General features: G+C 43.9%; 1 long non-coding RNA gene across 1 annotated transcript; it reads left to right on the top strand.

The window, feature by feature from the left end:
- The first annotated feature begins 9,354 nt into the window (after window positions 1–9,354).
- LOC125939582 (uncharacterized) lies at window positions 9,355–11,146 on the top strand. Its single transcript, XR_007463102.1, has 3 exons — window positions 9,355–9,474; window positions 10,378–10,435; window positions 10,798–11,146. It is a non-coding gene; the product is annotated as an uncharacterized LOC125939582 (long non-coding RNA).
- Window positions 11,147–11,355: the final 209 nt, after the last annotated feature.

Genomic DNA, 11,355 nt, shown 5'->3' with positions numbered 1-11,355 from the left:
TGATGGGTATTGAGGAGGGCACCTTTTGGGATGAGCACTGGGTGTTGTATGGAAACCAATTTGACAGTAAATTTCATATATTAAAAAATAAAAAATAAATAAAAAAAAAATAAAAAAAAATAAATAAATAAAATAGCATATATATTCAAAAAAAAAAAAAAAAAAGGCTACACAGCTAATAAATAACGAAACTAGGGCTTGGATCCGGATAAGGCATTCCAAAGTCGTGCGTTTCTCGCTCTGAGAGGTCCAGAAAATAAAAATAGCTACACAAGGTATTGAAAAACTGGCCCCTTTTCATGTATAATAACTTTAATTCCGTTTCCTCTCAACAGAGACCATGAAGTACAGGGAGTAACTGCACATTCTAGCAGGAGACTGCCCATAAATTCCCGGCTGCCACTTACCGGTTCCACGACCTGCTTACGATAGACTCTGTGACGTAAGTCACCAAATTGTTCTGTGCCTCAGTTTCCTCAGGTGTGAAATCGGGATAATGATGCTAATGGTTCCTACCTTATAGGGTCGTTGTGGGGCTCAAATAAGTAAATACACAGGAAGCACGTAGAAGAGTGTCAGACACATAGTAAGGGCTATTAAGCATAAACTATTGTCACTAAGAATTTGAGTGCGAAAGCGTTCATCCAAAATGCTTTCAAGAACCATCACTGAATACATAATAAGCATTCCTTTCAGTGACGTAGTCCTACATTTCCAAAAGTCACCACTATAATACAGGACCTACCCCAGAACACTAAATCCCCCCTTTCCATGAAACCCGGATTCTTTCCCCAGTGATGGTAGAGGTCATGGGCACTGTTGGTGAGGAAGGGGTGAGTGAGCAGAGGGAGGACAGGCCTCTGCAGGAGAGCAAGAGGCTGACCACCGCCATGGCAGAGACAGGGTCAGGAATTGATTTCAAATCAGGTTCTTAAGGATAATGTTGAGGATAATTATAACCATTATTGTTATTGTCATTATACCTTGCAATTACCTTGGCTTAATTAATTCAAGCTTGTGAAGTGCTTTGAGATCCTCAGATGAAAGGTGCCAAGAAGAAGGGTCATTATTTTTCTACTCCTTTCATCCAAGGTGATTATAGCTCTTCATAAGCATTAATTCATCCTCATAACAGCCCTAGAACGTAGATAAGTGTAGGAGTCATCCACACTGGGTCCAAGAGAGACATTTACCCAAGGGGTTTAGTGGGAGCCGTTCAGTAGTCAGTCTGGCTGGTGGGAGGCCCCCAAATCACAGGGCTTTGTGACTTGAGCACCTGAAATCTGGGCAAGCCTGTTTTCTGAAGGCTTGAACCAAATGTGAAGGCTTTGTTCAAATTTGTTACATGGAATTTGCAACAGTTCAATGAGGGACAATACTGACATGGCCCAATTTTTTAAAATGATTATGCAGTTTATAGCCAGAGAGATATAGCCTCAACTTCTTTGTCATGAGGTGACGAGTAGAGAAAAATAAAACACTTATCGATTATTTGCCAATGACCAGGCAACTTGAGCGTCATTTTCTCATATTCTGTAGTAAAGGATTTTCCCGAGGTCACAAAACTATGGAGCCTAAACTTAGTTCAAAACCATAGACTGAGTCTGATTTTCACTAAGATCTGTTAATTGCGGTCTTTTTCCCTGCCGTGAATGCCCCCACTCTAGGATGAAGGGTACGTGTGAATAAAACACTGTGAAACAGGAATTGTAGAGACAGAAGTAAATACTCTTTTCAATAGAACTTTTGGAGAGATTTCTCTGACTTCAAATCCATTTTTAGCACAAATATCCAATGCGCAAAAGATTTGTTACAAGTAGGTTGTGTTTCCTCCTGACTCCCAAGGAAAGAGAGAGCATTTGAGAAAGGATTTAGAGGGATGTTGAATCCACTTGTGTTCCTTTATTATTGAAGCGTTGGGAGTCTTGTTCCTTTTGTTTAGAAATATATACGAATGTGTGATATCCTGGTGTACATCAGGCTGTGTCTTAAGACCACAGCAGGAAATAAGGCAGTCCCTGTCCCTGCTGTCACAGAGTGTCCTCTGTGTCACATCTCTGTCCTCTTTGCAAGAGGTGGCTGCATCCTGGGAGCAATACTGGTAAGGATGAGATAGACAAGCTACCTAATCTGTTTGGAGCTAGACCACACTTAACAGGCACAAGAAACATTATTACTACACGGTCACAAATACTGATGCCTATTATTTTTATTATTATTACCATTACTATTGCTGCTATCATCAAATATAATAAACATAATTACCATTGGCCATTCATCAAGAATTACAAAGCACAACCTCAAAACAGGCTCCACCAAAGGTTTATGACTTAGATAGGCAACAAATGAAACCCCATCTAAGAACCACAGTTTGAATGGCCAGAATCTGTTGGGGTTTTTTCACCACAGATTGCTTTTCAAAGAATGGACAGAATTGCTCACTAAATGTGTTTGCAAGCCAAAGGTCTGCTTTCTCTGTCAGTAGAAGGAAATCCTTCAAGACACCGCTCTACTGCCTTTCCCAGAACTTCTTGGCATATAGTAAGTGTTCAGTAAAATGTGTTGCCCTCAAACAGAACTACATCAACACATGTGTTCTAGGTAGAATAATTTATTTAGGGCTAAAGGGTCACTAAGACAGGGGCGCCTGGGTGGCTCAGTCAGTTCAGCATCTGGCTCTTGATTTCAACTCAGGTCATGATCTCACGGCTAGGGAGCTCCAGCCCCACACTTGGGGTTCTCTCTCTGTCCTTCTGTCTCTGCCCCTCCCTTGCTCTCTCTCCCCCACTCAAAAAACAAATAAACTACAAACATTTTTAATAAAAAAATACAATAAATAAAAATAAAATGTCACGAAGACAAAGACTCATTTTTAAAATGCACATCAAGAAAAAGTAAAAAAATAAATAAAATGTACTTCAGTAGTTACATTCATGCTCTATGCTTGAGACTGTATCGGGTCCTTTCCAACGGTCCTTCACTGATTACCAGTTGTCATAATTCTAAGTATCATGAATTGTCAAAATCCTAAGACTCGAATGTCATCTCACCAAAGGGCTGATGTCCCATTAGCCACTATGTTAATCCCGACGTGTGCAGACATCCTAAAATGAGTGGATGAATGATACCCTAAAAGAACCAGTTTGCCGTGCCAGCCCAGCACATGACAAGGCCTCTTTTCCAATCTCAGTTCATTAAAGACTGAAAACATTCCCCCACGGCACATATGAAACTCCCTCTCAAGAGACGTGTTTATGGCAAGTGTTCGAATACACGCCACCAAGGGTGACAGTGTGGGAGAACCCAGCTAACATTAAATGATGCTAAACTCACCGAATAACAAGCAAAATTACTAATGCTCACCTAATGTTCATCTCTAAAGGGTTCCACTGCTTTACTTAATAATTTAAGAAGTAGTCCATCAAAGTTGCTTAGATCTAATTAGTATGAAAGAACCAGGCCTGTCTATCTACCTTTTGATACTCTAAGTACCGTCTTCCCATCAAGAACAACTTTAATTTGTTCAGTCAATTAGCGTAGGAACGTACAGATAGATTGACCTGCCTCCTGTTCACCTGTAAACACATTGTGGCCATCATGCTCCATCTGCCTCATCAAATCCATACTTCACCCCTTTTTACCCTGTTCTGTAGGCTGGGCGGCTTACCTCTGTAGACCATGACTCGTGATTTCTCTTGGCCTCTGACTTCTGGGTGGGTTTGGTCAACGTGAGGGACCTGAGAAATCATGAAAGGAAGAAGGAGAGAGAGATTAGGATATGGGGAGCATGGTCTTTCTTCTTCCCTCAAGGTGACAATTTTAACAGCAGTGCCTTCCTCTGACCACAGGCCACCCCCTTCCATGCCTCCTGCTCTCATAAGGTTCCAGTGACCCTGTCCTCTCCCCATGCCACTCTAGAGCAGATGTGGTAATGGCTTTCTCTGCTTCTAGACCCTGGATGCCTCATCATTTCTTATAAGTTCTCTTAACTGTACCCCCCACTTTTCTAAACAGTCCCTTTATTAAATTCACTTCCGTTATCCCTTTGAGTATTCCATACGTGTTTCCTGCCAGCATTCCAACAGATATAAATCTCCTTGAGTTCTTTACAGGATGACCCCATTTTTCTCACTATGGCCCTCGAATCGGGCATGATAGAATGCATTAGTTATAATAATGAGTGAAAATGTAGATATATAAAAAGAACGTGCCATATGTTAATATAAGTGTCTGCAGAGTTGTAATGAGGCATGCATATATGGTCACTTTAACTCCAGCAATCTATTTGCTAAACTATTCTATAATGGCCTGAGTTAACATTAATAGATGTTTTCTGTCCTGGATATCAACTTGACTAGCCACTGTTATCTCGTCCTGAACAGGAAGGTTCTATTCCAATATGGACAGAAGGGTAAGGATTCATCTGCCCAGTTCTATGTCTTTCTAGGCCAATACCCAGACTCACAGTTTTTGTTGGGTTTTTTGTTTGTTTATTTGTTTGTTTTTAATTTTTATTTTAGAGGAAGAGAGAAAGCGAGCAGAGGAGAGGGGCAGAGGGAGAGAGAATCATAAGCAGGCTTAGTGCAGAACCCAGTGTAGGGTTCGATCCCACGACCCTGGGATCATGACTTAAGCAGAAATCAAGAGTCAGATGCTCACTCGACTGAGCCATCCAGGTGGCCCAGGCTCACCATTCTTGAGCCAAACATTCCTTAAATAGGTTTTTCCCACACTGACAGACATGTGTACACACACACACACACACACACACACACACACAAGTTGCATCCAAGTTGGTTAGCATACAGGGCAACAATGATTTCAGGAGTAGATTCCTTAGTGCCCCTCAGCTGTTCAGCTCTTCCTCCCCCACAACCCCTCCAGCAACCCTCTGTTTGTTCTCTATATTTAAAGAGTCTCTTATGTTTTGTCCCCCTCCCTGTTTTTATACTATTTTTGCTTCCCTTCCCTTGTGCTCATCTGTTCTGTGTCTTAAAGTCCTCACATGAGTGAAGTCATATATTTGTCTTTCTCTGACTAATTTCGCTTAGCATAATACCCTCCAGTTCCATCCACGTAGTTGCAAATGGCAAGATTTCATTCTTTTTGATTGCCGAGTAATACTCCGTTGTATATATATACCACATCTTCTTTATCCATTCATCCATCGATAGACATTTGGGCTCTTTCCATACTTTGGCTATTGTCGATAGTGCTGCTATAAACACGGGGGTTCATGTACTCTCCTCGAAAGAGCACGCCTGTGTCCCTTGGATAGATACGTAGTAGTGCAATTGCTGGGTCATAAGACAGTTCTACTTTTAATTTGCTGAGGAACCTCCATACTGTTTTCCAGAGTGGCCGCACCAGCTTGCATTCCCACCAACAATGCAAAAGAGATCCTCTTTCTCCGCATCCTCGCCAACATCTGTTGTTGCCTCAGCTGTAAACGTTTGCCATTCTGACAGGTGTGATGTGGTATCTCATTGAACACACACACACACCACACACACACTTCTTAAATCAGAGTGTTTGGTACGATGGTTTTCTTCCTATCAAGCTAACTTGGAATGTGCTCCTCAAGACCATGTCTGAACTCCAATGCCACCTCCACACCCCACCCAGTCAAGCACACACTATGGTAACAGGGCTCCCCTGTGAGGCCTCCTGAGCCCATATCCTTCCTTTCTCCTGGGCGTCTATTCTAATGGACCTTGGCTATTGCTTTTGGTCCCTAATCCAAGTTCAGTCTCCACTGACCTAGAAGGTGCCTTGTGCCATACCTATGATCACTTCAGATCTCCTAAATGCCTCCAGCTCCCCGATTTCTGAATCTCCTCCATCTAGGTACCCCACTGTCACAGTCTTCTCGGCCCTTGGGCCACCGCATTACTACATCTTGGTTGTCTGGTGCTGCTTTTCTGATCCATGACTAGATGTGATACTTGGAGATGGAGTTCTAAGTACTGCCTGCCTACTTAATCTCTGTCATCCAGACCCTACCCATCCCACAGACTTCCTTCCGTTCCCCGCCCCCCAAACGGTGCCTGACCTGTCTGAGTAGATGGGCGCCATGTTGCTTTCCCAAACTGATACTCCTTGAATTAGTGTTCTCAAAGGGGTTGTAAGAGCCAAGAGTAAAGTTCTGGAAATGCCACAAGAGGATACGACATGGACTCATTCAAACCATCCTCCAAGGCAGCCAGTTGCTGCTTTGCTGTGACAGAAAAGCTGGTTTGACGCTATCCTGTGGAATCTCCTCACAAAGCATTTTATCTCACTGAATCTATTTTTTTTTCCATACACAAAGGTGAAGGTTAGAAGCCAGACTCTGTCGAAACTAGTTCATTACAAATATGAGCAGACTATTATTTGGTGACGAGAAGTATATAAAACGAAATGAATTACACAGAAGCTTATGTAAAGTACGGAGGATACATTCTGAAGGCAAGTCCCATCACCCCTTAAAGTTGCCACCAGATGAATCATTTTCCTGAATGCGCTTGAGTGGCATAAGAAACTTCACAAAATGAAGACTTGCACTCAAGGGTAATATATGTCAGTTGTTAACTGTGTAATAATTCAATAGACCAAAGTGATATGTAGAATATGTAACAATCACATAGCCCAGCACCCAATAAACAAGAGTATATTTCAAACGTGAGTAAATGCCAAATTCAACATTCATTTACACCTGGTGGAATAATCATCAGAATGTCTGCTAACTCATCCCAAAGGCTACCTCCTGCCTATGGCCACCACTGGTCTACATTCTGCCCCATGTAACCCTCCCCACCTTTGGCTGGTGTTAAGTGGGTGAGGAATAAGCACCTGACCCAGAGGGACCCAAACCATAGTCTGTCTGTACAAAACCCGTGTCCTGGGGCCTCATAATGAACTGGTATAATCCAGTTCCCTCTTGGGGATTGAAAATAAGGGCACTGGGCTATAGAGGCCATCTGGGCCTAGTGAGAGCCAAAATTACGAGAGAGCAGAAATTCTGGATGAACAGACATATGAGGCATAGCTGAGTCACTTTAATCACAGAGCACTCAAGTGATGAATCATAATCCCGTGCTGCTCAGATCCAGAGTCACTGTCTCACTGAAGTCCATGTAAGGCTCAGCCGTATTAGAGTTCTGGAGCTTAGAGTCCATAACAATCATTTCCTTGCACTGGCTCCCTCCTCACAATGCTCCTTGAGCTAGCTTGAGTGGGTCTCCATTCCTCTTCACCAAAACATGATCTCAAGCCCTGATAAAAAAAAAAAAAAAAAAGCATATAAACTTTTTTTTTCATAAGTATCACATATAAGCATAGGTGATACTCTAAAGTTTTAAAAATCAAAGTGAATATTTTATTTCCTCCTGGTTTTTTTTTTTCTCATAGCCAGAGTAGCCAATAGAACTATCATATGCTCAGAGCCACAAAAAATCTGCATACCCCTGAATTTCAAGGATGGTAAGAGTATGCGTTGGTCCTTACACGTGGATTATTCAGGTAACTGCCTAACCTATGTGATGTTTGGGGGGAAATGAAGGGTCTTCAGCCACACGCACACAAATCTCTGCCGGAAAGCATTATATTTCAAAACTTTTAGTTTCATCTCTTGTGTTTGATCATTCGATTCATTTAATAAAAATAGTCCAAGGGTGAGAGAGGCTTAATTCTTTAAGTACTGGTAGTCATTTACACTTTAGTTAGATTAAAGAAGAGTTTTTGCTGAGGGCAAAGGAAAGAGCCTGAGGGTCCCTGAAGAAAGGTAAAATGAAGACAGCACAAAGTAAGAAAAAAGATTAGGAAGCTGACCTCACACCTTGCGGTGTTTCCTAAAACCAGACCTTGTAGTTTGGGGTAAAGACTATTACCAGAAACTTTCACTTTGCTGCTGCTTATTAAGCGTACACTCACGGCCCGATTGGCCTTATAAATCAAGTTCACATTTGGTAGAACTACTTCCCTTTCCCTCACCAACTTACTCTTCCCACCAAAGCTCATCTGTCACATTTGTTTCTGACTGTCTAGGGAGCCCCCCCCCTTTTTTTTTCTGAGTATGAAGGACAGGAAGTCCCACAGGACTGTTATGACTCACGCTTGGAAAACAGGATGAGTGCCGTGTCTATTTTTAAAAGATAATTACAATACATAAGGCACTAAAATCAGCCATCCAGTATTTTATTTATTGTCTTTGTAAGCAGATGGCCCTCAGAGTGTTTAAGCACATTTGAACACGCAAGATCCATTATTTATGGCACGAGGCAGCGAACAGAGGCCGGACTTCATGTGGGCCATTAGCAGGTACCGAAGGACGAGGACACCAGAAGGCAGCCGGCTTCCATGCAGCCAGAGAGAAAGACGTCCTCTGGACACATTAGTTCTCTAGTCACCACGCTGTTGGACGAAAGCACACCGTCATTTCCACCAGAAACACCGTATAGATTTCTGTATGTGTGAACCTGTCTCTTCCTGCTTGGCCAGAATTCATTGGCAAACATGCAAGTTGAAAGAAAAGAGAAAGAAAGAAAGAAAGAAAGAAAGAAAGAAAGAAAGAAAGAAAAGGAAAGAGAAAGAAAGAAAGAAAGAAAGAAAGAAAGAAAGAAAAAGGAAGGAAGGAAGGAAGGAAGGAAGAAAAAGAGAAAGAAAGAAAGAAAGAAAGAAAGAAAGAAAGAAAGAAAGGGCAAACAAACCCACCAGACTTTGGGTGTCTGTTACCAAAAGAATGTAAAGGCCCAGGGAGTGGGAAGGGGGACTGAACTCGGAGACGGAATGAGAAAAAAAATAAAAACTAATAACTTTCTTAAAAACAAGCGATGGCCTGACCCCCACCCCCACCCTCCCTCCTTCTCTCCCGGTCGCCTCTCCTTCTTTATTATTGATACCTCTCTGCTTTTTGATCTACTCACGCCTTTGTTTTGGCTTCCCAGGTGCCAAGGGAAAATGGCTAGCAGTGAGTTCGTTCGTTTCCCGGCCTCCCTCGGCAGCCAGCCCCTCTGGCTCAGCCAGCTGGATCACACTGAATTAGTCAAGTACTTCATTACCGACCCTCTCTGCACATTTTGCTCCAGGTAATAAATGCCCAAACGGGAGCGTCCGTGCCTTCTGCGGCACTGCCTGTGAAGGTCCAGGGACCGGGCCAGATCTGCAGAGCAGCTCGGTGCCCCGCCACGGAGGGCACCGCTTTGCACCCTCGTCCGGCCGGGGGCCGGGCGGTGCGTCCCCATCTCCGTCCAGGCCCGCTTCCCCTGGCAGAGCGGCTGATGACGCGCGCGCAGCCGGGGAGCCCTCGGGGATCGCTCGCTGCTCCGAGGGGCCCCCGCGCGGCCCAGCCCGGCCGAGGGGGAGTGGGAGGGGGCAGCCCCATTACCACGCTGGGCTAGATGTCGCGCTCCGTGGACGTTAACAGGCAGCGGGGCCTGGGGAGCAGAGGCGAGGCCGTTTTGACAATGGGATGACAAAGAGCAGATCCCGGGCTTGGTGGGTAAAGCCACAGGGTGGAATTTAAAAAATAATAATAATAATAATAAAGTGGCCACCCTTCAAGAGTCATGTCAGAATAAATCATGATGTTAATTGTCTGGCCCCTTCCCCCTTTGTTAGCGTATGTCCCGGAATAAGGCTGCTTAACCTTCGGGGGAAATTGGATCCAGGTTGAGATCTCCAAGGCCAGGCAAATTTTCTCCGCAGAACTTTCCTGGGGCTGCATGGGTCCCCCTCGCCCCCCCCCCCCCCGCCTTTCCCGGGAAGACTTGCCATTGAGTTCACTGCTGTAGGGAGGCTTCCAGGGTTGTTGTTTTTTTTCTGGCTGGCGGTTGGCACGGTACCTAAACCCTGGCCAGCAGAAGCAACAGGGTTGAGCTCTGCTCTGGTCCTTTAAGGACATTAATTAATTTAATGCACATTATGGAGCCTTTTAGGGTGACCACGATGACAACGTTAGAGAATTCTAAATGCATTTAAGACAGTCGTCTAAAGACTAGCATTTCATTTTTTTTTTAATTTTTTTTAACGTTTATTTATTTTTGAGACAGAGAGAGACAGAGCATGAACAGGGGAGGAGCAGAGAGAGAGGGAGACACAGCATCTGAAACAGGCTCCAGGCTCTGAGCTGTCAGCACAGAGCCTGACGCGGGGCTCGAACTCACGGACGGTGAGACCATGACCTGAGCCGAAGTCGAACGCTTAACCGACGGAGCCACCCAGGCGCCCCAAGACTAGCATTTCAAAGACAACACTGGCTCAATGTAAATTAATGGGGGGAAATGACGTCTAGGCAAGGTGAGAATTCAAGGGAGATGTGCAAGCCCTTTTTAAATCAAGGTGTTTTGTTTTGTTTTGTTTTGTTTTGTTTTGTTTTGTTTACATCCTGGCGTATTGCAGAAAGGTCCATGGAGGGAGAGAGGATGTGCAGATCAAATAAGAAAGAAGGAGGTCTGAGGTAAGAGAAGGGGCCCCCTCCTCCCCTACCTCCGTACCCCCCCCCCAGTACCCCAGGTAGGTAAGGAGCAAAACAAGAGAAACCAGGTTCCCTGGCCACCAGGATCCACACTGCAGCATTTAGATAAAAACATCAGCGGCAAAATACTGCTAAATTAATCCAACTTCTTTTGATTATTGATGTCCTACTGTTTTGTGCCTGAAACAACATACAAGATGCATCAGTCATTTATAAATTATTCATTCAGTTATTTTGGCAGCGGTGTCTTTCCATTTATCAACTGATAAATGTTCAGAAGATAAGAAGGGTAATTTTATAGCCCCTTGACATTTACCTTTGACATGATTTTCATATTTAATAAGGGAAAAACACCAATGAAATACATGTGACGACACCGAAGGCATCACAGATTAACGCCAGCGAAATGAGCCACAGGCACCTGATCTCCCAGCTTTGGCCAGAACCTCCTAGAAACTCACCAGCTCTCTACTGTTCCTTGCTTGGCAGTCTCTCTCAGCTGTACCTGCGTAACAGAAGGAGACACAACTGGGGATTTTGCTTTTGTTTTGTAGTTTGTTTGTTGTTTATTTGTTTGCTCTGAGTAGTTTTACTCTGGTCTGAACAGGGAGAAGGCACTCTGTGTATTTTTGGTTTTCGGCAGGGCGCTGGTCTAAACAGTTTATTTTCTAAAATATATCTATCTGTCAATTATCATATGTTTTCACTGATATGTGGATCTTGAGAAACTCAACAGAAGACCACAGGGGAAGGGAAGGGGGAAAAAATAGTTACAAACAGAGAGGGAGGGAGGCAAACCAGAAGAGACTCTTAAATACGGAGAACCAACTGAGGGTTGGTGGGGAGAGAGGGGAAAATGGGTGATGGGCATTGAGAAGGGCACTTGGGATGAGCACTAGACT

This window comes from Panthera uncia (assembly GCF_023721935.1).
Source record: "Panthera uncia isolate 11264 chromosome B2 unlocalized genomic scaffold, Puncia_PCG_1.0 HiC_scaffold_25, whole genome shotgun sequence".
Lineage (NCBI taxonomy): Eukaryota > Metazoa > Chordata > Mammalia > Carnivora > Felidae > Panthera > Panthera uncia.
This window is presented reverse-complemented; position numbering and strand designations above follow the sequence as displayed.